Source organism: Balaenoptera physalus, assembly GCF_965194825.1.
Source record: "Balaenoptera physalus genome assembly, chromosome: 1".
In the NCBI taxonomy this organism is placed as follows: Eukaryota; Metazoa; Chordata; class Mammalia; order Artiodactyla; family Balaenopteridae; genus Balaenoptera; species Balaenoptera physalus.
The window spans coordinates 56,869,525-56,897,161 of record NC_138882.1 but is presented as its reverse complement, the minus strand read 5'-3'; the positions used below and the strand labels follow the sequence as shown (position 1 = coordinate 56,897,161).

General features: G+C 38.5%; 1 pseudogene across 1 annotated transcript; it reads right to left on the bottom strand.

The window, feature by feature from the left end:
- Window positions 1-909: 909 nt before the first annotated feature.
- On the bottom strand, window positions 910-26,365 carry LOC309649184 (small ribosomal subunit protein eS4 pseudogene; annotated as a pseudogene). Its single transcript has one exon. The product of its transcript is annotated as a small ribosomal subunit protein eS4 pseudogene (transcript).
- Window positions 26,366-27,637: the final 1,272 nt, after the last annotated feature.

The following is a 27,637-nucleotide window of genomic DNA, read 5'->3' as shown; positions in this document are numbered from 1 at the left end:
AAATTTCTGGAAAAAAAAGAGTTGTCATCTTTATCAGATGATTCACTGGTCCAATAACATAAGAATTGGAATGTGTCTATTAGATTAAATCAAAAAAAGGTTTTTGGTGCTTTTAATGAGAGTAGTTTAAGGGTATGCTCACATAGCTAGTTTGCTGCAGACCTGAGACTTGAAGCCAAGTCTGTCTAACTTTAAAACTGACATTCATAGTGCCTGAGAGGGAACATCTTGTTGTACTTGACTTTCTTTTTTTTTTTAATTTTTTAATTTAATTTAATTAATTTATTTATTATACAGCAGGTTCTTATTAGTTATCTATTTTATACATATTAGTGTATATATGTAATCCCAATCTCCCAATTTGTACTTGACTTTCAAATTCAATCAGCAGATGTCATTGGACCTCCAAGAGATTTTTAATAAAGTAATATTCTTTATTTTTTTATTTTTATTTTTATTTTTAAAGAGAACTAGGTGTCTAGTCATTTGGTTGTGCCAGGTCTCTTATTTGCAGCAGGCAACTAGGTGTCTAGTCATTTGGTTGTGCAGTCTCCTTAGTTGTGGCTCGCTGGCTGCTTAGTTGTGGTACATGGGCTCCTTAGTTGTGGCATGTGAACTCTTAGTTAAAGCATGCATGTGGGATCTAGTTCCCTGAGCAGGGATCGAACCTGGGTACCCCTGCATTGGGAGCATGGAGTCTTAACCACTGTGCCACCAGGGAAGTCCCAATAAAAGTAATATTCTTTAACATTCAGGTGAAAATAATTTTCAAAACAATAAATGTCATTGTCTGGAAATAGAATCTTTATTGATGTATAAGGATGAGTAATGCTACAATTTGTTTCAGGATCCATGTGATGGAGCCATCTTAATGCTGAATCTATTACTATTTCTTTTTGTTATTTCAAGCACACTGGTCCAAGGCAGTCTATTGCAGCAGGGAAAAGGATGGAGGGTGATGGAGGAGGGTACTGCCAGAGGAGATGATATTTGAGCAAGGACCTGAGTGCAGTGAGTAACAAAGCCATGGATATAATCAGGGGAAGGAATATCGGCAGAGGGAATGCAAGTGCAAAGGTCCCAAATTGGAAAAGGATTTATCAAGTGGAAGGCAGAGCAAGAAGGCTTAGAGCCTCAAGGCTTAATTCTACAGTGGAACTACTCAAAAGTCTAAAAGGATGCAATGTCTAGCCTGTCTTTTTATCCTTTTTCAATATGTAAAAAATCTATTTTGAAAAAGAAATCTCACAGAGCAAATGTTCAAGTATAGCACAGTAATGTTTTTCTTTGAAATATTTGGGAGTAAGGAAGTTGTTGATGTGGCCCATTGCCCCAAATCTTTTACTGTGTGTTTTTTACAGAAAAAAAATTGGTCCCAGAGACAACATTTTTGGGAGAACTATATGGAATTTTTTCAAGAGTTTCATCATTGAATTTATTAAATATATCTAAGAAGAACAATGTTTATCATACTTAGACTATGTGCATAAAAAATATAATAAATTAATATATTAATATTCATCAAAAGTTGGTAGTACAGCATATGTTTTACTGTTTTATAGGTACTCAATAAATATTTGTTGAATGAATGAATGAATGAAATACATTTATTTCCTCAGAAAGATTTTATAACATAACATTTTTAGTTCAGGCAACTTAATCTGGCTGCACTGTCCCTCCTGTCCTAGCTGTAATATCATATAATTCAGCATTATTATTACTTTTAAATTATTTTTATAAAGAAATATATGTCAGAATAATGGTGTATTATCTTTTTTTTTTTTTTTAAGGTGTAGGCTTATTTATTTATTTATTTTTGGTTGTGTTGGGTCTTCGTTTCTGTGTGAGGGCTTTCTCTAGTTGCGGCAAGTGGGGGCCACTCTTCATCGTGGTGCGCGGGCCTCTCAGTATCACGGCCTCTCCCGTTGCGGAGCACAGGCTCCAGATGCGCAGGCTCAGTAATTGTGGCTCACGGGCCTAGTTGCTCCGCGGCATGTGGGATCTTCCCAAACCAGGGCTCGAACCCGTGTCCGCTGCATTGGCAGGCAGATTCTCAACCACTGCGCCACCAGGGAAGCCCCATGGTGTATTATCTTAATGGATTTTAATACTAATAAAATATTTGTTGTTTTTATAATTTTATTAGTTTACATAATCACTGGCATGAGCAAGTTAGTAAATGCTAAAACATTATGTTGCTGAACTTTTAAGTCTATGAATTTATTAAAAATAAGGAAGACATGTAATTAAAAGAATTTATTGAGGTATAGTTGATTTACAGTGTGTTAATTTCTGCTATGTAGCAAAGTGACTTAGTTATACATATATATATATATATATTCTTTTTCATATTCTTTTCCGTTATAGTTTATCACAGGCTATTGAATATAGTTCCCTGTGCTATACAGTAGGACATGTTGCTTATCCATTATATATATAATAGTTTGCATCTGCTAATCCCAAACTCCCAATCTTTCCCTCCCCCATCTCTCCTCCCCCTTGGCAACCACAAATCTGTTCTCTGTATCTGTGAGTCCGTTTCTGTTTTGTAGATATGTTCATTTGTGTTGTATTTTAGATTCCACATATAAATGATATTATACGGTATTTGTTTTTCTCTTTCTGACTTACTTTGCTTAGTATGATAATCTCTAGGTCCACCCATGCTGCTGCAAATGGTATTATTTCATTCTTTTTTATGGCTGGGTAATATTCCATTGTATATATATACCACATCTTCTTTATCCATTCATCTGTCGATGGGCATTAAATGTAATATTTATTAGCAACTAATGGGCCATGGACAAAGGAGTTATTTGAAATTATGGTTAAATGTTCTGCATATCTCCAAGTGTCTCAATATTGCTTCTAGATGATTAAATATGTTTATATCATTTATTTTTTCATTTTCAGGTTTACTTCAATTTTTACTTTTGTATTTTTCTTTTAAAATATTAATCAATATTAATGATATATTTGTAGTTCTTATGTGCCAAACAGGATTTTTATTTAAGGCTATATACTTGTCCAAGTGATCTGCTAAGAAATTGAATAGATTAGAAATGGTGCCTTTCCTGTGATCATTTCACTGAGCATAACATCAAACCTGTATCTCATAAGGCAAGTGTTTCCTTTCATTCATTTTACTTGACGTGTGTACAAAAACGAAGAAAGCAATTAACCAGTAACAGAACTCTGACCTACATTATAGCTAAGTAGCTGATATAGCTATAGCTACATAGCTATAGCCATTACAGCTAAGTAGCTGATATAGCTATTGCTATGTAGCTATAGCCTCTCACATTTTCTGAAGGAGGTTTTGCACTGGGCTTGGAGGTAGTCCATGATTCTTAAGAGATGAATGACTTGAAGGAGTAATGAAGATTCTTCAAAACACCTCTAGTACCTTCATGATCATTGTGACATTTGTTCAATGATGCCTGATGGCGTTACTTGATATTTGTTCATTTTCTTTCTTGCATACCTGTTTGCAGCTGATATGCTAAGAAGGGTATATCTAACTCCTCCTTAAATATAACTGAGGAAAATCCGTCATTATAGTATTTACCAAGTTTCTTAGTAATTTGATTTGTCCATAACAAATGCATGATTTTTTTCTGCATGGTTTTACATGGCTTCTTATTTTGGTAACTGTGGAATATCTTCCTCTAGTGATGATGAAGGTATTGTACCCTTTTTGGTAACATTAGTCTGTACTGATCTAGATTAGTCTGCTGCCTCTTTGAGGTTGTCTGCAGCAATGCAACCCCTGTGCATTGGGGCAAGTTGCTTATTCTCTTTGTGTCTGTTTCTTCATTTGAAAAATGTTGAAAACAATAAAAGTAGCTACCTTCTACTATCTCCTGGGAGGTTTAAAGGATTAATATGTTAAATGACTTTGAACAATTCCTGGCACATACTAAGTACTAGATAAATACTACGTAATAAGTTCTAAATATCATTAATAAGTACTAAATGTTATTTGTGTTGAGTGCACTGGTACTAAGCAAAATACTTTCCAGCTCTGTGTACGTGCATTTGGGCCTGAGGCTGTGCAAATAACATTTCCCTATCTCTTCTTGCTTCTAATTCATGTTCCAATTTGTATATGATGTTTTAAACCAGCGGTCCCCAACGTTTTTGGCACCAGGGCCAGTTTCGGGGAAGACAATTTTTCCACAAACGGCGGGGTGTGAGGGGTAATGCGAGCAATGGGGAGCGAGGAGGAGCCACAGATGAAACTTGTCGGCCGCTCGCCTCCTGCTGTCGCCCGGTTCCTAACAGGCCGCGGAACCCCTGTTTTAAACCATTTTTAAAGGCAGTCTTGTGAGTAGGCCATAGTCATGTCTCACTCTTAACCATCATTAGTAGAATGGTTTAGTGTCACCGGATATGGATCTCTCTTCCTTGACTACGAGGTAACTCTTGTACTGTTTAATGTTTGCAAGCCAGCCTGAAGCCTGGAGGTAACTTGGCGCAGCTCCTAATAGTTGCCTCTGTAACCTTTCCACACATCAGCTTTCTAATTCCAAGGGCTTAAAGAGGAGTGAATATTTTAAAATACAACGACTTTGAATGCAGCAAACACGAATTCATTTATTATCATCAGAAAACATCTAAACTTGGTGCTAAGTAACCGAACAATATTCATGAAATGGACTGAGTCTGTCTCTGGGAACAATAAACAGTTCCAAATCTGTTGGAAGATACAACAACTTTTGTTATGTTTTGTGTCAAGGAATGCTATTGTTCCATATTTATTTCAGAAATTTAAAGGTAAATCCAAATTAATTTAGTTTTAAGAATTTTATGATACCTTTTGGGGTATTACAACATAGGTATCACAAAATGAACCTTGGGAATCATTGGCCAGTTTGTAACTCACCATTCACACTTGTCAAAAAAACAAAATAAATGCACCAACCATGCTATCATCTGCAGATTACATTCACCTCTAGACCCAGCCACAGATCTTACATAGCAACTTGAAATAAAAAGGACATGCTTTTGTGTTATAAGGCAAAGAATGAGCATAGCATTAACACAGAGAAAAAGACGAGATTAAACATTGACCTTTTTATAGTCAGAGGACTCGCTATCATTACAAGTCATGAGAATTCTTAGAGTGTAGTTGAAAGAACTTATTACTCCATAGGCTGTTAGACACTGAGTGTGTGGAGGGAGAGGGATGAGTAAAGAGAATTTGGTGGTTGGAAAAATAAGTGGGAGTAGAATGACTGACCTGGTACTAAGATCCTCCAGTCCAAGTGATGAACAAATGCATTTCTCTTTCTACCTTCATAAACCACGACTGACCCGTTCAAGGTGGATTCTCCAAGCAGGGCAAAACAGAGGTCACCCTGACATAAACCCATGGACAGGAGGCCCCTGAAGATTTATGTAGATTTGGGAAGATTCTGTTTTTTTCTTCTTTCCTTCTCTTTTTCCAAACACCCATGGAATGCCATAGGGAGTCCTGGATATGTCCCAGGAACCTGGCAGGGGACAACTGAGCAGAAGTTTATTAACTAATGATCTGAATTTACATCAGAATTTTGCCACCCTCGCTGTTTCTGTGTGAACTGAACACATGTAATTGATATATTTCTCCTGCCATGCCACAGCACTAACCAAATGATGGGTCCACTTTTCTTGTGATATTTCTAGCTAAGATGAAATCACATTTAGAACTTGAATGGTACACTAGTCTCATTAATTAATGTAATAAATGCTTACTGAGTGATACTGTGCTAGTTTGTGTATATGTATGTGTGTGCATGTGCACTTGTCTGTCTGTGTGTGTGAAAGAAAACATCACAGGCTGATCCCTTAAATATCCTCTACTCTTTGAAGGGAGCTGAAGCTTGCACGTTGTTAATTCCCACACAGGCCTAGATGCTATAAAATTTTAATTGGACCGTGAAGATGTAGAGCGGAAGGAGAGTACAGGCATTCTAGATGGAGGCAAATTTATACGCCAAGACACAGAGGCAGTGCAGTTCAGATGTTTATAGGAAATAAAAATTTCATCCATTCATTCATTCATTCCATAAATATTTATAGAGTACCTACTATGTGACAAACACTGTCCTAGACCCTGGATATTCAGCACTAAACAAGGAAAAATCTTTGTTCTCATGAGACTTTCATTCTGAGAGACAAGGGACAGATGGTAAACAAAAAATTAGATACCTTCAGACAGTGATAAGTATTATGAAGAAAAGAGCAAGGTAATATAGGGCATAAGTTGGGTAGAAGACATTAGATAGTGCGGTCAGGGAGGGGTTCAGTTTCTCTGGAGACAGGTTCTGTGATAGGACTGTCAGGTAGAAAACTAAAAAGATCTGTATGGGAGAGTCGATGGAACACTGTGAATGTCAGGCCTGGTAAGCTCTTTTGGGACATTTCTAGAAAACACTAAGTACTTTAATTCTTAAAGAAGTGCTATCCGGTGCTCACTTTCCTGACCAATGGTCTTTTCTAGTACCCTGTATAGAGGAACACTTGTATCCATGCTTGACAGCTAAGTGGAAATAATCATTCTCTATTTGGGCATTATTACATCTTGAGTCATTTAACTTTATTCAATTTCTAAATGCCAAGAGGCTAATCTTGACAAGCTTATCCAAGAGAGCTTTAAGAATTTTTTTTTAGTTGCTCATAAAGTATTTTCAAATCACATTCAACTTCAGTTTATTACTTTTCCTGTGTTTCACGAAAATTACCTCACACTGAAGTCTATCCACACGGGAATCAACGAAGTTCAACCACTTTTCAGTTGTTTTTGTAAAAATAACTGAATTTTGAAAAAAGTAATATTATTTCTTTACTTCCACACCTAAGGAAAAAAATGTCTCAATGGATTTTTCTCAAATATTCCAGTAATACAATTTTTTCATTCAATGCAAATACAGAACGTTTTAACTTACAAGGAGAATTTTTTTTTTAAATAAATAATGCTAAATTGTTCTCAAGAAATGCTATGCTGTGAGTGGTGTAAGAGAGTGGCCATTTTTTCTTTTTTTTTTTAAAGGGAACTTTATTTTTATTTATTTATTTATTTATTTTTGGCGGCATTGGGTCTTCATTGCTGCGCGGGCTTTTCTGTGGTTGTGGCGAGCAGGGGCTACTCTTCATTGCGGTGTGTGGGCTTCTCATTGCAGTGGCTTCTCTTGTTGTGGAGGATGGGCTCTAGGTGCATGGGCTTCAGTAGTTGTGGCACACGGGCTCAGTAGTTGTGGCTCGTGGGCTCTAGAGCTCAGGCTCAGTAGTTGTGGCGCATGGGCTTAGTTGCTCCGCAGCATGTGGGATCTTCCTGGACCAGGGCTTGAACCTGTGTCCTCTGCATTGTTAGGTGGATTCTTAACTACTGCACCACCAGGGAAGCCCCTACAAGGAGAATTTTTAAAGAACGTTTTAAGCATGTGAGCTATAGTGGAAACGTATTATCTTAATGATTTTTGTTTTTCTTGACACAAAAACTATTAATCAAACACTACTAGCTTTATTGTAGCTCTAAACCTCTGTACTTCCTTTAGAAGAGCTTGTAGTTTATAAAGCTTACAGTCTGGCTATCTGGAGTACGTCTTATGAGAAGAAAACAGTTTCCACAAGTTAAGCTGAATGATATCAAAGAAATAGGCAATACTGAGATCATTTGCTGACAGTGTGTTAGGAGGGAAAGGCCTGAGAATGGAGGGGTGGGGCTGGGTTGTGGATCACATTAAACATTAGAAAAAATGGAAAAACATGACAAGAAAATGGGGTAGGAGTAAGGTGGTTTCTGTGTTCAATAAGGACACACCATCCCATGAAATTAAGCAACAGTATCATGCTTGTTAATGTTGCCAGTTTTACAGAAACATCACTTATAAAACTGGACACTAAAGTATAATAAGAAAAAAGTCATCATTGCTTTTTATAAAATTATAGAGGTCACTCTTAGGAAAGCAATAGACAAGGTTAATTTTAAGGTTGCAAGTATAGTTTGAGGGTAGACTCCAAATTATTGTGCTGAGTTACTATCTTTCTTAATTTCATTCAGTTTATGAAATATTTTTTCAAAGTTTTCATAACTGGTAGGTGGGTGACAGGAGATGCAGCATAGCAGAGTTTATGGTGACCAGGGATGAGAGACTGGGTGCCAGGTAAGCAATAAAGAGTCGGATAAAAAGAGAAGACATGTATTGTATATGTAATAGTCAGCTTTGGCATACTGTAGACTGAGTGGCTTAACCAACAGAAGTTTTCTCTTAGTTCTGGAGGCTAGAAGTCCAAGATCAAGGTCCTGGCTCATTTGGTTTCTGGTGAGAGCTCTCTTCCTGGCTGCCTTCTTGCAGTGTCCTCACATGTCCTTGGTGTGTATGTAGGGAGGGAGAGAGGAAAGGAGGGAGAGAGAAGGAGAGTAGCCAGCTCTCTAGTGTCTCTTCTTGTAAGGATACTAATCCTGTGGGATCAGGGCCCCACCCTTATGATCTCATTTAACCTTAATTACTTCCTTAGAAGCCCTTATTTCCAAATTTAGCCACACTGGGGGATTAGGGCTTCAAAATATGATTTTTTTGAGGGTACATTAATCCATAAAATATAGAAAAGGGGATGGGGCTTCTAACAGAAGCAGGAAGTAGAAAAGTTTTACCACAACTGAATAATAAATTTGGCTCTGAGCCTCCTGGCAAATAAGGCAAAAAGGGAAACATAATAGGCAGTGTGAATTTAAATCAGTGAATAATCTCTTTGACATCTTAAGACTATTCCCTCATACTGTGTGTTTCTGTTTGTTAAAGTAGTTTCAGATATTGACTGGTAAGGGCAGGAGGTGGGGAGGGATGTATTTTGGGGACTAGAAATTCTGTTGCATTTCATACCACACCATAGATTTTTTTTTTGTACATAGAAGGCTGATTTCAAAGACTGCTTTTATCCCTTGGAGACTGGGTGGAAGATGTCAGGTAGTACAAGTTCTGGACTGGAGTTGACCTTATTGCCACGAGAATTAAAGACTGGGCTTTTGAACTGTCAATGCATATGCAGGAATGAAACAAAACAAGTGGAAAAGTCACAAATCCTGCAAGCAGATTTTTTCAAATCTGAGGGGGATTTGTAAACCCTATTGCTGGTTCAAGTTAATAAAATACTTTTTACCAAAAATGCTAAAGAAGATCACTTATGTTAATTGTTTTATATTCAAGTGAATTTAAAATGATTTTATCCTGATAGTTGCCACTATCTATGGAATAACTGAAGGCAATTTATTCATCACAAACTAAAGTTGACATTTTTATTTTAGATGCTCAGGGTTGGTCAATATAATGTACACAGTGCAAAGGGTCACAAAATCATTTGAATGATGATTGTATTAATAATTAATATTAAGTTCTTAAATGGTTTGTGCCATTCTTATTTTTGTTTTTTAATCATGCCATATAATCTTCAGTCAAGTACAAAGACCTTTTCAATCACATAACCTAGAGATGATTTCACCCTATTTGGCTGCCAGTCTCTTTATTTCTCTCTTCAACAATGGTGAGGTGGATCCCTTTTCCTTGGGGAAGAGATAATCTGTGGTTTGTTGCCTTTACCAATAACAAAAATGTTGGCGAGCCAGGAGGCAAAGCTGTTGCCTTTGGCATCTTTCACATGAACCATATCAAAAGAACCAGGAGGTCTCTTTCTGTTGGTGATCACACCAATTCTTCCCAGGTTAGCACCTCTGGTCACCACATACAGGTTACCAGTGTTAAACTTGATGAAATGGGTAATCTTGTTAGTCTCCAAATCAATCTGAATGGTGTCATTCACCTTGATGAGGGGATCAGGGTAGCAGGTGGTATGATCATCATGAGTTACCAGATGAGGGATTCCTTTTGTGCCCACAAAGATCTTTCTCACTTTGTACGACCTGTACTTAGCTTCCTTAGGTGTACTACAACGAACAGCAAAGTGACCCTTGGTGTCATAGAGAGATGGAAATTCTCTCTGGTCTTGTTAAGGCTGATGAAATCTATTAAACCAGCAGGGTAGGTTATATCAGCTTGGACCTTGCCATCAGTCGTAATGAACTGTTGCATGCAGATCTTCTTTGCTTCATTTCCTGTCAGAGCATACTTAGGTCTGTTCCTTAGAAAACGATGAGGGGGAGACATTCTCTCAGGCTTGTGGGGACTGGTAGATGGACGAGGAACGGACACATTGGTCAGTTTATCAGCATCCAATGCTTTGGAGTTGTTACATGCTTCAGATGTTTCTTGGGATCATGAGTCATGGCTGTGCTAGCCATGAAAAGAGCATTCTTCAATCCTTTTTAGCTTGCCTAAACTTTCTTCGAAGTCAGCTTGGTTCTTAAATTTACATTGTTTTCTCAAAGTGGTAAAAAGAGAAAAAATAATTTCTGATCATTGAGACCCTTTCAAAATGGCAAATTCAAGACTATCAGTGTGTCAAAGTATAACCAGAAAAACAAGTATAATGTAAACCTCAACATTTTTTTCCTTCATTCATCCTTTTGTTCATTCACAATTTGATCAGTTTATATTGAGTCCCATCTACATGCCAGGATATTTGTTAGGCTCTGGATAAAATGTGGTCTCTTGGAATTTCCATGCTATTAAAATGCAATGTGGTGTGATAGCTGCCATTCTGGAGATAAGCACAAGTGTTACTGGAACACTCGTGGGCGTCACCCTGGCTAGATGAGAAAATTTGGGTTGGTTTCTGGAGGTAGTAGCATGTGGGCTGTAAGATGAATAAGAGCAAGCCATGGATAGAGCAGGGAGTTCCAGAGGTGACATTATATGCTTGGGAGCAGCTGGTTCAAAGGCAGAGAGGCACAACTGAGTGAAAACTTAGAGTGACATGTGTACAGTGGACTATCGAGTGAGAGTAGTGTGAGGCAAGGGGGAAGGCTAGGATAGAGCTTTGCATGCCATGCTAATTTGGCACCTTCTCCTAAAAGCACTCCTAAAACCTTTGAAGGGTTTTAACCATTGGATTGGGGGTGATCAGATCTGATTTTTGAATGACAGTGCCAATAGGAGTGTGGCAAATAGATTGAGGGTGGGGTGCGAGAACCGTGGTCTAGGATCAAGTTAGAAACTATTGCAGTAATCCTGGCAAGAAGTGACGAGGTCCTGAGTGAGACTGTTAACTATTTCCCAAAGACATAAAAACAAATTTCTTACACAATTCTGGGCCAGATGCTTTAAACAGTTATTTAAAGGAAAGCAGATAATTTCTGTTTACAGGCAAGGCTAGTTCATTTTTTTCTTTCTCCTTAAAAACAATATAACCCATCAATGCAAATTTGAAGCCATATGATATTTTAGAACTTCCTAAGAAAAAAACAATAGATAAGCCAATATTAAATCATCCATGCTTACAAATAGTCTACTCCCTTTTCAGGCAACCCTCTGCAGATTAATTAGAACCATTCCCATAAATTTTAATAGTGACATATGTTCTGTCATCTGCCAATCTGTTCTCAAGTCTATACAAGTATGACTGTATGTCACGGTGAACGAATGAACTGGAAAGATCAAAGTTATTTGATCTGATTCTATGACTTATAATTTTCAAATCAATATGAAGAGAAAATAGCAGGCATCAGACATCCATCTATGCTTGTACCAGGTCATACACTGTAATTCTATCCAAGTACAAATTTCCATGGTAAACAGGGCAAGACTTGCCAACATTTCACAGGTTTCCAAAAAGAAGCTATGTCCCTCTTGGGAGAACTTTGTAACTGGGAAAGAAAATCCTCACAGATGAAATCTCCAGCAAAATAAAGTCACAGACTGTATTTCTGCAGCAGGCCTTTTGCCAAATGTCTCATCAACAAGTATGGTGCTGGCAGTGACCCGGCTATGGTAGATGGGTAAAATGCTACCACCAAACCTTGTTTTTATTTGCTCACAGCTTCCTAGAAAAAAAAAAAAAAATCTGACTTTGAGTTGAAATTTTCCACGTTTCATCCCAGTCCAAAGGTGACTTAAAAAAAAAAATTTTTTTTTTGGAAAGTTGAATTAAAGTCAAGTGAAATTTGTAAAGTTTAGTCATTTGGGGAGGTATGTGTACACAAAGATCTCAGTGGGTAACACAAAAAAATTATATTTTCCTTTTCCTTGTGACTTTTGAGAGACTAAATCCTTTTGGCTCTTTCTTTTAAAAGGATTTAACCCTGTCTCAGTTACAGGGGCAGGAAACCAACCATTTTTTTCAAGTTATTCAAACAGTTTTTTGCCTAGGAAGTACTAATAAAATAAGACTTTACATATTAAATCCACTAGTAGTTTAAAAAATTTAGAATGTCCTCACATACATTTGACAGAAAAAAATATTCACAAATAATGAGTGTAATTCAATTAAATTCAATAAATCTACTAAATACCAGGCACTAAGTCAGTGTTTAGTGTTCAAGGTATATAAAGCTGAATAAGGCAGGTCCTGTCCTCCAGAAATGTATTATTTGGTAGTGGAGATAAGAGTAATAAAAATGGCAATAATATAAGGCAGAATACAATAAGTATAGAGGTATAAGCAAAGTGATGTGGGACCACAGAAATGGAGAAATTAATGTTGATTGTAGGATGGGAATAGTTTATTCTGGGTTTTGAAAGATTGAGAATGGCAAAGATCATTGAGTTGGGAAGGACATTTCAGACTAGAGACCACTGTGAGTACACCAATTGAGGTTAGAGATGGGACTAGTCAAGGTGGCTGCAGAGTTTGATATGACAAAGGAAGGAGTAGAAAATAAAGTTGGGAAATTTGAAAAGTTAGTCTCAGAGTGTCTCAATGGGTATGCTACTGGTTTTTTGGGGTGGATGGGCCTTTGTCATCTTAGGGAGTGTGCATCTCTGGTCCCAGCCTTCTAAAAGCCATCAGTGCTGCATGGCATTTTGACCACTGAAAAGAATCCCCAAAGATTTTCAAACACATCCTGGGGCAGGCAGTATCACCTCTGAAGAAAATGACTGAAGGTGGCTTGAATTCCAAATTTGGGAGCAGTCCTTAGTTCTGTAGGTGGTGAGCATCTACAAAAATGATTCTGACTAGAGCAAGGGCACGAGCAGACTTGGGATTCAGGACAATGATTTCTGGAGATGGAATCAGAGGAGGGAAAGAATGGGATAATCAATTCAGTCTATTGCAATAGTCTGGAGAAGAGTCAATGTGGACTTAAACTAAATTTCATCACTTTCATGCCTAAAAACATTAATAGACATTATTATTATTATTTTAGCTATTCCTTTTACCTCTGATACTCCATAGCACTGCACTGTGGACCTCTTTGTGCTGTAGCTGCTTTCCTGTTTTTTTTCTTTCCCCAAATTAATGTCATACGGTAAAGTCAGTATTACAAAACAAGATTTTTAGAGGGTGATCATAACACCCTTTCTACAACACACTTTCTAATTATAGCATATACACGTGGGGCGTGGAAAGCTCTATTTAAAAACAGGACAGAAAGAATGCTGTTTCTCTGTTTCATTTTAGGTAGTGTTTGGATTCTTTCACTTCTTGAGTGGTTGTTTTTCTTTTTCTTTCTCTCTCTCTCTCTTTTTAAAGAAAGACTCTGTTGACAGTAGATTGAATAGTTTTGAATCCCAGATGCCAGTGCAGTGGAAACTCAAAGTGGATAGGCAGATGGAGTCTTTCAGAAGCACCACTAGTTTCCAAAACAGAAGACGGTGCCCAAGGAAGTAGGTAGTGTCACTACTTGGATGTGTGCAGGAAATCCTCCAGACTAGTGGTGAGGGGTGCAGAGCACGGCTGCCCTCACAGAAGCACCAGTCTGCACATCTCAGAAGGGCGTCCTGACTTAACACAGCAGCTGTGATCGCATCTCGTAATGTGTCCTTCTCTCCCAGCTGCTGAAGTATTGCTGCCTTCTGCTTTCCCCAGGGAACTTTAGAAGGGACTATACTGACAGAAGATCAACCACAGATATGTTATGCTTAAGTTTTTTTGTTTTTTTTTCTCTAAAAAACCCTCTTCAGGAAACATTCAGGTGGTTTTCCATTTGAAACAAAATGGGATTTCAAGCCCATTAAGCAACTGAAAACTCGTACCACATCTATGCAGAAGCTCAAGGACTTGAGATCACAAATTTGAATCTGATCCTAGTCATTAGTGAGGCTCTTATTCTCCAAACCTCACCTGAACTTTCAGCTAGGCTCCTGTTAAGGGTCTCTAAAACTGGCTTGGGACCCCACGCAGTTTTTCTAGGGCTCTATTCCCTTCAGTTTCTCTTGTGAAAAATTGTTAATTTTGCTCTTCATTTAAGAACATACTGAAAAAATAATGATTACAATGTTTTTAATTTTCTTGGTACTTTATATGTTATAAAGCATTTTCATATATATATTAATCTATTAAATACTCTGAAGCACAGAGGATTGAGGGACTTAAGCAAGGTCACAGAATGAAAAATCCAGAACTCAGGTCCAGGTCTTTTGACTCCGAGCCCATGCTGTTCCCTCTACAGTTTGCTATTTAATTACCAGCACTTCGATCCCCTGAACTGATGGTGAGGAGGGCAAGAATTTCTGAGCGATAAGATCTCTAGTTCCGACCTAGGGTCTGCTGCTTTGAATAATGAGAATCAGTTCCATTGGGAGTTTCCAGAACTGTCTTTTAGAAGTTTGTGGTTTATGGCCCTCAGTGATAGGAGAGGCCAGTAGCCCCAGCTCCTGGTGACCATTCCTCCCTATATTGTTGCACGCAGTAACTCCGGGCAGCATTCTCTGCTGGCTGTGGTAACTCCCAGTTGTTCCTGTCAACAGCTTTTGAAAGGTCCTCTGGGCCATTCCAGAATTTCTTGCTTCCTGGAATAGCTCCTTGGCCAGTAGACAGCACAGCGTCACTACCTCAGCACCACCGCTAAGGGCAGATCACGCTCTAGTGCACCACAGCTCTTTGTGGAACTTCTTCAAATAAGCCCCCAAAGTGACTCAGGGGAAACAAGACTCTGTAAGGGCCTGTAATTTCACACTGGGTTTTGCTGGACTCTAATAAGACAAATTTGGGTCTCCTGAGTTTCCACTGATTCAGAGTGAGAGCCTTGATATTCTTCTTTCAGAAGTCACACATTTGCCCATAAAATTTCTCTCTGCGTGCTCAGTCCTTCCTTATTGTGTGTTTATGTGAAACAAGCCCCAGAAACTGCCCTACGTATCTCCAAACTCTCAAGCCCTCAGGATTTTCTAACACTGACCCTGGGTTATATAGAAACTCACAGTTAGTCTCAATAACCACTTAGCAATAACAGTAAGGTGAGGTTTATTTAGAGCTTGCCACATGCCAAGACCTTTTCTAAGTGCTTTCTATTAACTTTTAAAATCCTCATAACACATCCCTGAGGAAAGTCCTGTTATAAGCCCCTTTTAAAAACAAGGAAAAGGAGACTTATGAAGTTAAAAAAAAAATCTGCTCAGGAGGTAATGGATGGGAGATCTGCCTTCTGGTTGTTTCTGAATTCCAGAAGTTTCTAGTGGATAAGAAGGTATATCATGTTAAAAAATTTGAGCACCTACTTTATCCTTGCAGAATGCCACGTTTTCCCTGAGGGCAGACTTCCTTAAGCCTCCTGTGGTCTGGACAGAGCTAAGATTTCTGGGGCAGACACTTCTTTTCTCACCTAACAGCCATTCCTGTTTCTTCCTTGCCAGAGTCCCTGGCTTTGTTCGTATGGCAATGTGCTGTGGAGCCTCAAGGGACTGGATCCTTGTTGGCCTCATTCAACCACAGAGATCCCATTCTTCTTTGCATGTTGGGTAGAGGGGCAGTTCTGGGTGAGTTGGGGGGTCTTTGGGATGCTTCTAGACCTTCTAGACAAGATATTCCTCTTTGAGTGAATACAGAACCACATGAGGTGAAAGCCCCTTTGCTCTCATTCTTCCCTTCCTGCTTTGGATGATGTTGAGTGAGGAGGTGCTATCTGGGCCTCAGAGAGCTTTTGGCCATTCGATTACAAGCCTGAGGATAGAAACCAATATCCTGTGGCTGGCAAAGTGGGATAATAAAAAAAAAAGCCTGGGTCTTTTTTAATGACATGGAGCCTCCAAATTAACCCTGGGATCACTTCTGAATTTCTCATGAACTTGATAATAACTGTCCTTTTATTTATGCCAATGCTTATCAAAATGTTAGAAGTATGTGTCAGTACACAAACTGTTTCTTACTGTTCTGTAAAGAGATAACAGAAATTGAGAATAAGGGTTTAGATACTTCCATAGTACATTGTTTGACATTGTTGTTAAACCAGCAACGGTAGTAGACTTGTTGAATAAAATATTGACCAGTCCAAGATGGATTGGAAATTAAAAGGACAACAACAATGCCATAGGTAATTTAGTTGATAATTCAATGGACTTTTTTCTTACTCTCAGCTAAGAGTATTCCTAACCCTTAAGAAAAGAAGTTTGTGCCCACATGACTGGTATGCTCTCAGATTTAAACAGATTTATGTCACACGGTAGAGGCTTAGACACAACTGGCCTTTCGCCTAGAGGCTATCTTAATAAACGTGTCATTCTGTTTGATCTGATTCCTCTGTGGTTGTCGTGCTTTGAGGGAAAACCAAGCCACTTCAGGTAAAGCAGGGCGGCACAGACTGGTCACTTAGTAAAGAGAGCAAAAGTATGACGTTGGCAACATTCAGCTGAGGGCTCTGTCATGTGGTCGTTCAGGGGTCCCTGCCACCCAGCCAGTCTGCCATTCCTCTTCTTCTCTCCGCCATTCTTGTTTTTGCTCTCAGCCTGATGTGAATTCATCTCTAATAAGTTTCTTTTAATTTTTATTTTTTATTGAAGTATAGTTGATTTACAATATTAGGTTCAGGTAATCACTACAGCATAGTGATTCAGTATTTTTACAGATTATACTCCATTAAAAGTTATTACAAGGTAATGGCTATAAGTCCCTGTGCTGTACAATATATCCTTATTGCTTATGTATTTTATACATAATAGTGTGTGTCTCTTAATCCCATACCCCTAATTTGCTCTTCCCCCATCCTTCTCACCTTTGGTAACCACTAGTTTGTTTTCTTTGGGTGTGAGTCTGTTCGGCATATGTGTTCATTTGTATTATTTTTATTTTTTAATTCTTAATTTAAAATTTTTTATTTGTATAATTTAAACAAATTTTTATACAATTTTTAAAGGTTACTTTCCATTTAGTTGTTACAAAATATTGACTATATTCCCCGCATCGTACTATACATCCTTGAATCTATCTTACACCCAATAGCTTATACCTCCCACTCCCTCACCCCGAGATTGCCCCTCCCGCCCACAGCTGGTAACTACTAGTTCGTTCTCTGTATCTGTGAGTCTGCTTCTTTTTTGTTTTATTCACTAGTTTGTTGTATTTTTTAGATTCCACGTATGTGATATCATCCAGTATTTGTCTTTCTCTGTCTGACTTATTTCACGAAGCATGATATTTTCTAGGTCCATCCATGTAGCTAATAATGGCAGAATTTCATTTTTTTATGGCTCAGTTATATTCCACTGTACATATATATCACATTCTTAATCCATTTGTCTGTTGACGGGCACTTCCATATCTTGGCTATTGTAAATAGTTCTGCTGTGAACATTGGGGTGCATGTATCTTTTCGAATTAGAGTTTAATAAGTCTTTAGCAAATAAATTCCCATAAAGCCACTTAAAACTTTGTGACTTTAGGAAAATCACTAACCTCTCTGAATCTCTGTTTGTAAAATGAGAATAATATGACACCCTGCTATATAAATAATAATAATAATACCTAGCATTTATTGTGTGCTTGGTACAATGTTAAGCCCTTTATAGGTATTACAACATTTAATTGTCTTAATGACTTTATGATATATGTGCTACAATTTTATCTCCATTATATGAACAAAAACTGTGACGAGGTTACAGAGCCATGGTTTGAACCCTGATGTGACCACTAGAGCTCTCCTGCTTAACCACTATGCTGTAGCTCCTTATTGTAAATGTAAGGAATTGTTAATATTATCTGATGAAAAAATTTGGATCAAAAATAGCTTATCTAGTGATTTTGCCTGTGTGAACCACCCATTCATGTAATTGCATATTAATATGACTAAATGTTTAGAAACGAGCCATTTCAGAGAATCAAAAAAGGAAAAAAAGAAAAGAAAAGAAAAGAATCAGCTGGAATATCTGGCTTCTGATTGGTTTCCTGTTCAGAAGTTTCCCAAAAGTAAACTTAATTATAGTGTTGATCTTGGTAGATTAGAACATGTGAATAGCTTGGAGTATTTTGCCAGCTGGACCAACCCTTTTCAGGTTGATCCCTCAGCAGCCAGAGGCAGTGGAAAGATCTACTTCATTCCTTGGTAATCAGCCTGTTTGATGGAAGGCAGGGCTAAGTCCAGGAAACATACAAGACCAGGATCAGAGGAGTTGGCCTCTAAGTCTGGCTCTTTTACCACCTGGCTAAGTGACATTGGGCAAGTTACTTAACCCTTTCAAGTGTCAGCTTTCTGCAATTTGCAGTGAGGCTCAATTGAAATAATAGAGGTGTAAGTTGCTTGTCCACCCGTAAAGGCTTGTGAACATATTTTTATATTTTCTATTTATATCAGTGCCTAATCCCTGATATTGACACTGTGGTATATTTGGAAGCAGTAGCATGCTTCAGTGAAAATTCCACTCTCTCCAAGACAAGTGATTTGGATTCCAGTCTTACTCCGTATCTAACCTGCTGCAGCAATGTTTTCTTACATGAAAAATGAGGGATGTTTATGGAGGGAGGGTTTCTAAATGATCTCTGGGACCCTGCGCCATTTCATCATCAAAATTGCTGAGATACTTTCTTTAGGTATTTATTAACAGAGGTTGCTACTGTTGCATTTCCATGTAGCTGAAGCACATCTACAAAAGACACCAGAAACTACTCTTTTGACTCATAAAAGCAGACAGCACAGCTATGGATCAAAAGGGTATCACACAGACACAGCTCAGATGCAGTCTGCCGAGGGAAGGAGCTTGCATGCGTGCTTGGAGGGCACCCCAAGTACCTCACTGGAGCGGACACTGCATGAGCACAGGGCTGTGAAGAGATTTTTAAATCCCAGGATGCAACTAAGTTTGGCCAAATCAGCCCTGCTTAGAACATCAGAGCTACAAAGTTCAGTATGGACCAGGAGGAAACTGAGGTTCAAAAGGAACACGTCAATTGCCTGAGGCTGCACAGAAGATCAGCAGTTAGCAGGCTGGAATCCATCTCACCTAATTCCCAGGCCAGGGATCTTTCTATTGTCCCACGCAGCCTTATTTACAAAGATGACGTTATTAAAATTATCTTGAGGAATTGCTCAAAGAAGTCATCGCAAAACACCTAAAGAACACAAAACTTTTGAAACACTAGGATGATTTATATATTTTTCACTCATCTAAGATGTGGATATTTTAGCAATATCTTTTTTTAATCAACATATAATATGCATACATAATTCAGTAACATTCCCTGTATCATTGCTGAGAGTTATATATAATTGCAAAGAAAATATTGTGATATCAAGCTGATAAAACTTTATATTTGAAAGATTTCTTTTTTTTATTAATTATCATTGGAGTATAGTTGCTTTACAATGTTGTGTTAGTTTCTGCTGTACAGCAAGATTTCTCTTTTTGATATTCTGATTCATAGGCATCTGAAGCAGTTCTCTGAAAGAAGTCTTTTATTTTGTGTGGAACATAATGTAAACACTTACCCCAGATCAACCAGAAGGAAATACATAGTGGTGAAAAAACGATTGAAGGGGAATGGCATGTTTAGACCCAGTAAGACCTGAGGGTCATGGTGGACTATTAGCCAAATACGAGTCGACAATAGTTTATTATAAAAGCAAGTATTATACTCGGACATTTCAAATGGAGTAAGCTGTGATATATCCAGAATTATAGTAATTTTCCTATTATACTCAGTGTTTGTCAGTCCTTTAGCATTGAGTCTATTTTTGTACTTCAAGTAAATTCAATAAATGGCAAAGGAACAGAAGAGAAGAAGCTCAGTGATTAAAGCATAAAGAATAAAACCTTTCAATCATGTGATAGATTACTATAGAAGATGTTATTATCTGCTAGAAGAGGAGGGACAGTCAGATGAGGTATTAGAAGGAATACCTAATTACAAGATTCATTGAGAATTAGATGGTAAATTAATAGCTAACATTTATTGGGTACTTATTATGTGTCAGGTACTCTGCTAAGTACTGTTCATGGACAATCCCATTTAATCCTCATAAAAACTTAGATGGTAGTATTGCCCAGAGGTACGATGGATTTAAATTATATAACTTATCTTTATGACCAGTCATAGAGGTAGGAGGATTAGAAACTTCAGGCCCTAATTTTGGCTATTTGAATAAAGTAAAAATCTGGTTTTATTTCAATTTACTAGAAGCTTGCCAATGACATTGTATGCTTTAGGTATAATTTCTTCCTATACCAAGTGGCCAAACTGGGCTTCTTTACAGAGAACCTTTCAGCTGAAGGACTTTTATTCTTTATTGAAATGTTTTCAAAGCAAGGATAGCCACTCCTTACTTTTGAACACTGGGCACACAAAAACCTTATGAAAATGAATGGTTGGCTAGGAACTCCTAAACTGAGAGAAGAGTATATAAGTGATTTAGGGCCTCACAGCTGGCAGAAGAAAATGCAAAACCTCTCTGGAGGAACACTTCTTCAACCTAGGGTACGCAAGATTTCCATAGATAAAGCCACAATGAAGATAAGCTCACACTCCAAAATTATCAAATACTAGAGAAACAATTCCTTATGAATGACAGTGCATCAATTAATAGAACTATCAGGTGGAGACTATCAAATATGTATGCTTAAAGTGACATAGAAGAAGGAATAATATCATAAAGCATAAGATTCTGAAAAAGAATAGGCATATTTAAAAATAAATAAAACTCTTAGAAGGTTTCCCTGGTGGCACAGTGGTTAAGAATCTGCCTGCCAATGCAGGGGACACAGGTTCAAGCCCTGTGCCACATGCCACGGAGCAACTAAGCCTGTGCGCCACAAATACTGAGCCTGTGCTCTAGAGCCTGCGAGCCACAGCTACTGAGCCTGCGTGCCTAGAGCCCATGCTCTACAACAAGAGAAGCCACTGCAATGAGAAGCCCGTGCACTGCAAAGAAGAGTAGCCCCTGCTCACTGCAACTAGAGAAAGCCCACATGCAGCAATGAAGACCCAATGCAGCCAAAAATAAAATAAATTAATTAAAAAAAAAAACCTCTTAGAGATGAAAACGTGTAGACACTGAAATTAGTAGACAGGTTAAAAATGCTGGCTAAAAAGAGAATTAGTATACCAGAAGATAAATCTGAGGAAATTATCAGGAAAGCACTGAAAAAAAAAGAAAGTGTTGGAAAAATGAGACATCAAGAGACCTTGAAGATATAAGAAGATGAAACATATATCTACTAGGGGTTTCAATGAGAAAGAATAAAGAGAACGGTGGAGAGGTAATATTCAAAGATAGAGAAACTAAGAATGTTTTCATTGATTTTTCGTTGATTAAAAACATTAGTCCTAAGCCTCAAGAAGCACAAGTTTCTTGGCAAAATTAGTAAAACAAATACACATCTAGATCCATCTTAATGAAACTACAGAATATCAAAGACAAGAAATATATAATAAAGGCAACTTTAGAAAAAAGACAAGTTAACAAAGGAATGATAGTTCAACTAGCTGGAGATTTTTCAACAGACAATGATGGAGTCAAAGGACAGTGGAAAAATATCCTCAAATTGTTAAGAGAAAATAAATATTAACCTAAATTCTATAGCAAATTAAACTTTAAGAATAAAATCTCCTCTCCCTCCAAAACAACATTTTCAGACAAAATAAAACTGAAAGAATTTAGCACAAGAGAACCTTTCTGAAGGAACTGTTGAAAGATGTAATTCAGGAGAAAGAAAATTGAACTAAGAAGAAAAGTGTAAGAAGTGGTGAGCAAATGAGTCTGTGCTTCCTCTTACTGCTGCTGGATGTCCAGTGCCTTGCATAGGGTTAAGGGCAGGGCCTGAGTGTGGAGATAAGGTAAGGAGACAGGTTGCTATTGCTGCGTGTTTATTTTTGTGTATGTGTAACACATTTTCCCATAGGTGCAGTACTGCAAATAATGGTGAGGTTCCCATGCTGGCCCTTCAAAGCCTACTGAACTCAAGTGCTACTAACACATAAAACTATCTGATGAAAGAAATAATTGAGTCCATAAAGAATTAAGCAAAGAGATCAAGATTCCTAAATTACCAAGCCTAAAGTCCTAGAGTGGTGGCAGTGTCAGTCATGGGGATAGGGGCAGTGAGTACATGAACATCAGGTTCCTAAAGGAAATTCTAGATTCTTCCTCTGAAGAAACATGCATTCTTCCCCTGGACTCTAATTAGACCTTGTTTTTCTTTAGTGGTTACTGACAATAAAAATGGAAGAACAAGAACTTTGGGGAAAAATATTACCAAAGGGGATATGATTGCCAGCAAGCCTTTGGATTTCATATAAAGGGTCCTTTTAGGCAAATACTTCTTTAGCCTAAAGGCCTAGATGAGTTGCCTGAAACACACTTTAGTGCCCAATCATTTTTCTGGAAATAAACTCACCAGCAGACTGATGATTAGATGATTAGGCAGATATGCAAACCTCAGAAACCTGGATGGAAGAAGTGCCTGAGCCCAGCAGAGGATGGGCACTGAAGGTCTGGAGAAGGGCAAGGAAACAACAAGTGTTCTTGGTTGGCTCCAAGGGTCTGCTGCAGACAGTCTCATAAAACATTCACAAGGTTGGCCAGTGCTGGGGTAGAGCCCAGAGTCAGGGCAGGTGCAATGTAAAGGGAAATCCCAGAGCAGCTGAAAATAGAGAGATTCTAGGAAACAGCCAAGTAGGGAAAAATTAAAGTTATCCTGCACCCTCCTCCACACCCAGATAGAGATGAAACACATGGGCTCAGGTTTCTACAGGGTAAAATGGAAGTTTGAGAGCAAGTTGTTTTGTGTGAAAAAACCAGAAATTACCGAAAGGAACACAGAACCAAGAGCTATTATGTTAGTGTAGTTCTAACAGAAGCTTTTAACTGAAGGGCAGTTACCTGACTGCAGAAAAATTAAACTTGATCAGATTAAAGCTATTGTTTAACATGGTGTCATCGAATGGAATGAGAGATCAAGAAGTCATTAGAATATGCTTTTCCATAAAGGATTCTGATTTAATAACGTCAAGATTTCTAAAGAATAAAATAGTTAATATTCTAAAAAGGTGTTGACAAGCTTAATGAGCCTTTAATTGGGGAATAAGGATATTGTAATTAAGGAACCTGGCAGAATGAAAGCTGAAACGCTGGCTTGAAGGGTTATGTTAACTTGAAAAGTAATGTATGCCACATGATAATTTTACCTACTGAGTGCCTTATTTTTTTGTTTCTTTTTGGCTGAGAAAATATGGACAATGGACTACTTTCCCCTTTCTTTTTTCCTCCTTCCTATCATTATCGCCACTACGACATGAAGATAGTTTTACTGTTTTCCCCCTCTGAACCCTTCATTCCAGCATGAGTGTTTGCATGAAAATCCAGGGAGCTACATCAATTCAGTTTAACACATATTTATTGAATGCCTGCTATGTCAGGTGAGGTACCAGGGAATGCAGCTATAAAGATGGGTTGATATAAAGGTGAGTGAGGGAGACAGGCAGGTAAAGCATCAGGTCATTCTTACGAGCTGGATGATAAAGGTGGCTGAAGGGAGTACTGTGTGTATTCTGGGATTTATTATTAACAGGAGCCTAGAGCTTAGGACAGAGGTTTTCAATACTGGCTGCTTTCTCATATTTCTAATGTTAGAACCACCTGAGGAGATTAAAAAAATGTTCTTACCACCCAGTTCTTACCACCTAGATTCTGGGTTAATTATCTGGGTGAGGCTCAGGCCCAGTCCTTTTCAAAGGTTTCTCAGCTTAACAGCCATTGGTTTAACAATGGGCAGTCTTATTCCCAAAGCCTGGTTTCGAACTCAACCAGCCAAGGCCTCAATTTTCTCATTGCCAAATAGGGATAATGTTGGTATTTACCTGTAGTGGACATTTGCCGGGCAGCTTGCTTTCCACTAGGAACGGCTCTCCCTGACTCATATGGTGCCAGGGGTCTGTCAATCCCATTACCTGCCGATCTCTGGTGGAAAGGGCTAGCCACAGGACTCAAGGCCCTTGGAGCCTTTGGTCTGAGTGTTGTGCACATGACTCAGCAGGGCCATCCAAAGCCTTCCATGATGGAGAGAAGGAGAGGGAGAGGGCAGGAAGAGCAAGAGGGAGGGAGTGAACAAGAGAGGAAGGTCTGCTTCTTTCGACCTCTAAGAATAAGCATGGAGGCAGTCAGTCTCCCCAGGTATACCAAGAGTGACTAGCTGCAAATGAAGCCACAGTCAGAGTAAAATAGATCTGAGAAACGAAAACGGTGACAGAATCCTGATCACATTATCTGGTCCCCTGGATTCAGCTATTTCTGAAGCCAAGAATATCTACCCCTGGGCTTTCCAGTTATGCCAGACAATTAATCCCCTTTAATGCTAAGCTATTTTGAGTCAGTTTTACATTACTTGTTACCAAAAAAAGTCCTGAAGCTTCTGTGAGGATAAAGTGAAATAATGTAGGGAAAACACAAATCCTGAGATAAACACTCAGTAAATTCTAAGTGTCACCACCATCATAATCATCATCCTCACCCTCATCACCATCACAACATTGTCCTCGTTGCTACCATCACCCATTTTTCTTCTTAAGTGGACTGTAGAATGGGATGCAGTTACAGTATTTTCTCCCTTCTGTATGGTTTATTAGAAAGAACTCAGGAATTATTGGCATGCTGTATAGCTTGTTTGTTGTTTATATTGTCCCAGCCATTGCTCACAGTTCCATGAAGGAATGAGGCTGCTTCAGGCTTTGGGGACTTTGAATACACCCAGCCTTCAGCGTTTCACGCTGTAGCTGGTAGAGGAATAGGAACTACTGAGGAGACATCTGTTCTTTATATTTTCACCATTAGTTGAAAAATAAGCCTCAGTGTCCACTCCATGGTTTACTTAATGCTCCCCACGTGCCCACTGCATGTTCCACCTCTGCACATTTGCTCCGATTTGATTCAAAGTCCTTCCTCGCTTTTGTTTGTCCATCTCAGTCCAGATGCCCTACAAGACCCAGATCAAGTCCCTTGGAGCTTTTCTGAACATTTTCTCTGAAATCACTCCCCTTTCCTTAAACTTTTTTTTTTTTTCCTTAAACTTTTAATGTCGTATTTTGTTTAGTTTTATTTAATTTATTTATTTATTTTTATTTTTATTTTTTTTGGCTGTGTTTGGGTCTTCGTTTCTGTGCAAGGGCTTTCTCCAGTTGCGGTGAGCGGGGGCCGCTCTTCATCGTGGTGCGCGGGCCTCTCACTGTCGCAGCCTCTGGAGCACAGGCTCCAGACGTGCAGGCTCAGTAGTTGTGGCTCACGGGCCCAGTTGCTCCGCGGCATGTGGGATCCTCCCAGACCAGGGCTCGAACCCGTGTCCCCTGCATTGGCAGGCAGACTCTCAACCACTGCGCCACCAGGGAAGCCCTTTTGTTTAGTTTTAAATGTGTGATTGCTTTGTCTCCTCAACAAGATGGTATTTTCATTGAAGGCAAGGGAAATCTCTGTATTTTGCTGAATCCCCCTGCACATACCAGATTCCCTATGACCGCTGGTTCAAAGAGTATCGTTCAAATTAGGCAGTTCTCTCAGGGGCAGATGAGGAATTGCATTGGTTGGTTGTAATGCTGCATAGTAGACCTAGCTCCAAAAAAAATCACAGCAGTCTTTATAAGCCATAGCTCCAACTGCAGGGAATTCTAGGTACCAGCTCTTAACTGCCTTTACAGTTTGAGGTCAAGTCACAGAATGTTTTTTTTCTATTGTCTTATCTTCTACTTCGGCCACAACTTTGCCCTTGGAGGTTGCATGGAAATTTAAGCTCCATTGAGTTAAACATGAAATCTCATTATTTATATCATAATCTGGTCATATTCTAGGAGTCTATGTCAATTTCCAAAAATCATTTTCTCCTGGCCTTTTTCTTTGTTGTTATGCGGATCAACTACATGCACTATCCAGTGAGGTCACCCTTCTTATGTGCAATGAGATGACGATTCCTGCTGCTTTAGACTAATTTAGATGATGATTATTTAATAAATAAATGAACATATTTGGCTGCTCTCCCCATATATAATTGTACCTGCTTTGTTAAAGCCAAGGTTGAAATGAATAACCTGTTTCATTCTTTCTTTCAATTTTGGATTCTTAGTATTTGTTTTTGTGTTCTTTTGGCAGCTTTTCTGCTAACATGCTGGAACATGCAAGAAAAGGATGTTGCACCTTAGATTCAAGATTATACATTGGTAAGGGTCCACCAGAAGACGCCATGCATTTAAAAGCCCTTTGAAAACTGTAAAACCCTGTAAAAGTGAGGGCTAATGTTATAATTAGAAGGTTCACGATTCTGGTAGCTGCAGAAGAGGTGTGTTTTACTTTAGTTCATAGGCTTAGCTTCTTCAGGAATTTAGTAACAACATCCCAGCATGCCAACATGAAAATGGTTTACCACACATTCATATCTGGCTTCTTTACTGATTACATAAAAAAGCAAGAGAAAACCCAACACAAGCACACACACACACACACACACACCCCTATGTGTACAATTCAAGGAAAATACTGAATATATGAAGAAAAATTGCTAAAAAGTAACTTTACCAGGAAACTACATATTACCACATTACAGCAAAAACCACTAAATAAGCCATTATTATTCAGTAATCTTAGTAAACTTCATGACTTACAAAGGAAGGGCTATTTACTTAAAGACCATTAAAATGAGCACAAATGGATATGTTTTTAGTTATATACATTGAATCAAACTTTGGGCACTAGGGATCAGAGTACTTGGTCATGTAGCATTAACATATTATAAAATACGTGGTATATGAGGAATGGACCCACCAGCCTTTCAAGAACAGCTTTATCAACTAGACAGTAAAGCCCACTCTGTCCATCATTTCATACATGGGTAGCAATTATGAAATCAGAAAAGGAGCTGTATCTTGTAAATTTTCTATTTAAAAACAAAGAGAAAGCAAGGTTAAACATCACTCCTGTTATACACTAATAATTTTGAAGTACACCATTTGTACCAAAGGATCAAGAACAAAAATATGTTTCTACACAATAGTAGGCTGGTGGCGAATGGAGTTGGCTTGTACCTGCTCCAGAGAGCCCACTCCTCCTTCAGGGAAATTTATCATGGTGGGAGTATTTATGCCTTGGAAATTGGCAAATGCTACAAATCAACACCCCCCCCCCCACAAAAGAGCAGGTTGTTAAACATTTTCCTGCATACCACTGAGATCCAAACATAAATGAGTGTCGACAGATCACAACTTTCCGATGATGCCTCATAATTGCTGGCACTATTCAGAGTTGTAAAAATCTCTGCCAGGTATTTGAAAATTGTGCAGATAGTTTAATATTAAATCAAAGCTCTTCTCATCCAGAGATTACATCCAGAGAGACACAGGCCAATGTTGCTTGGATGCA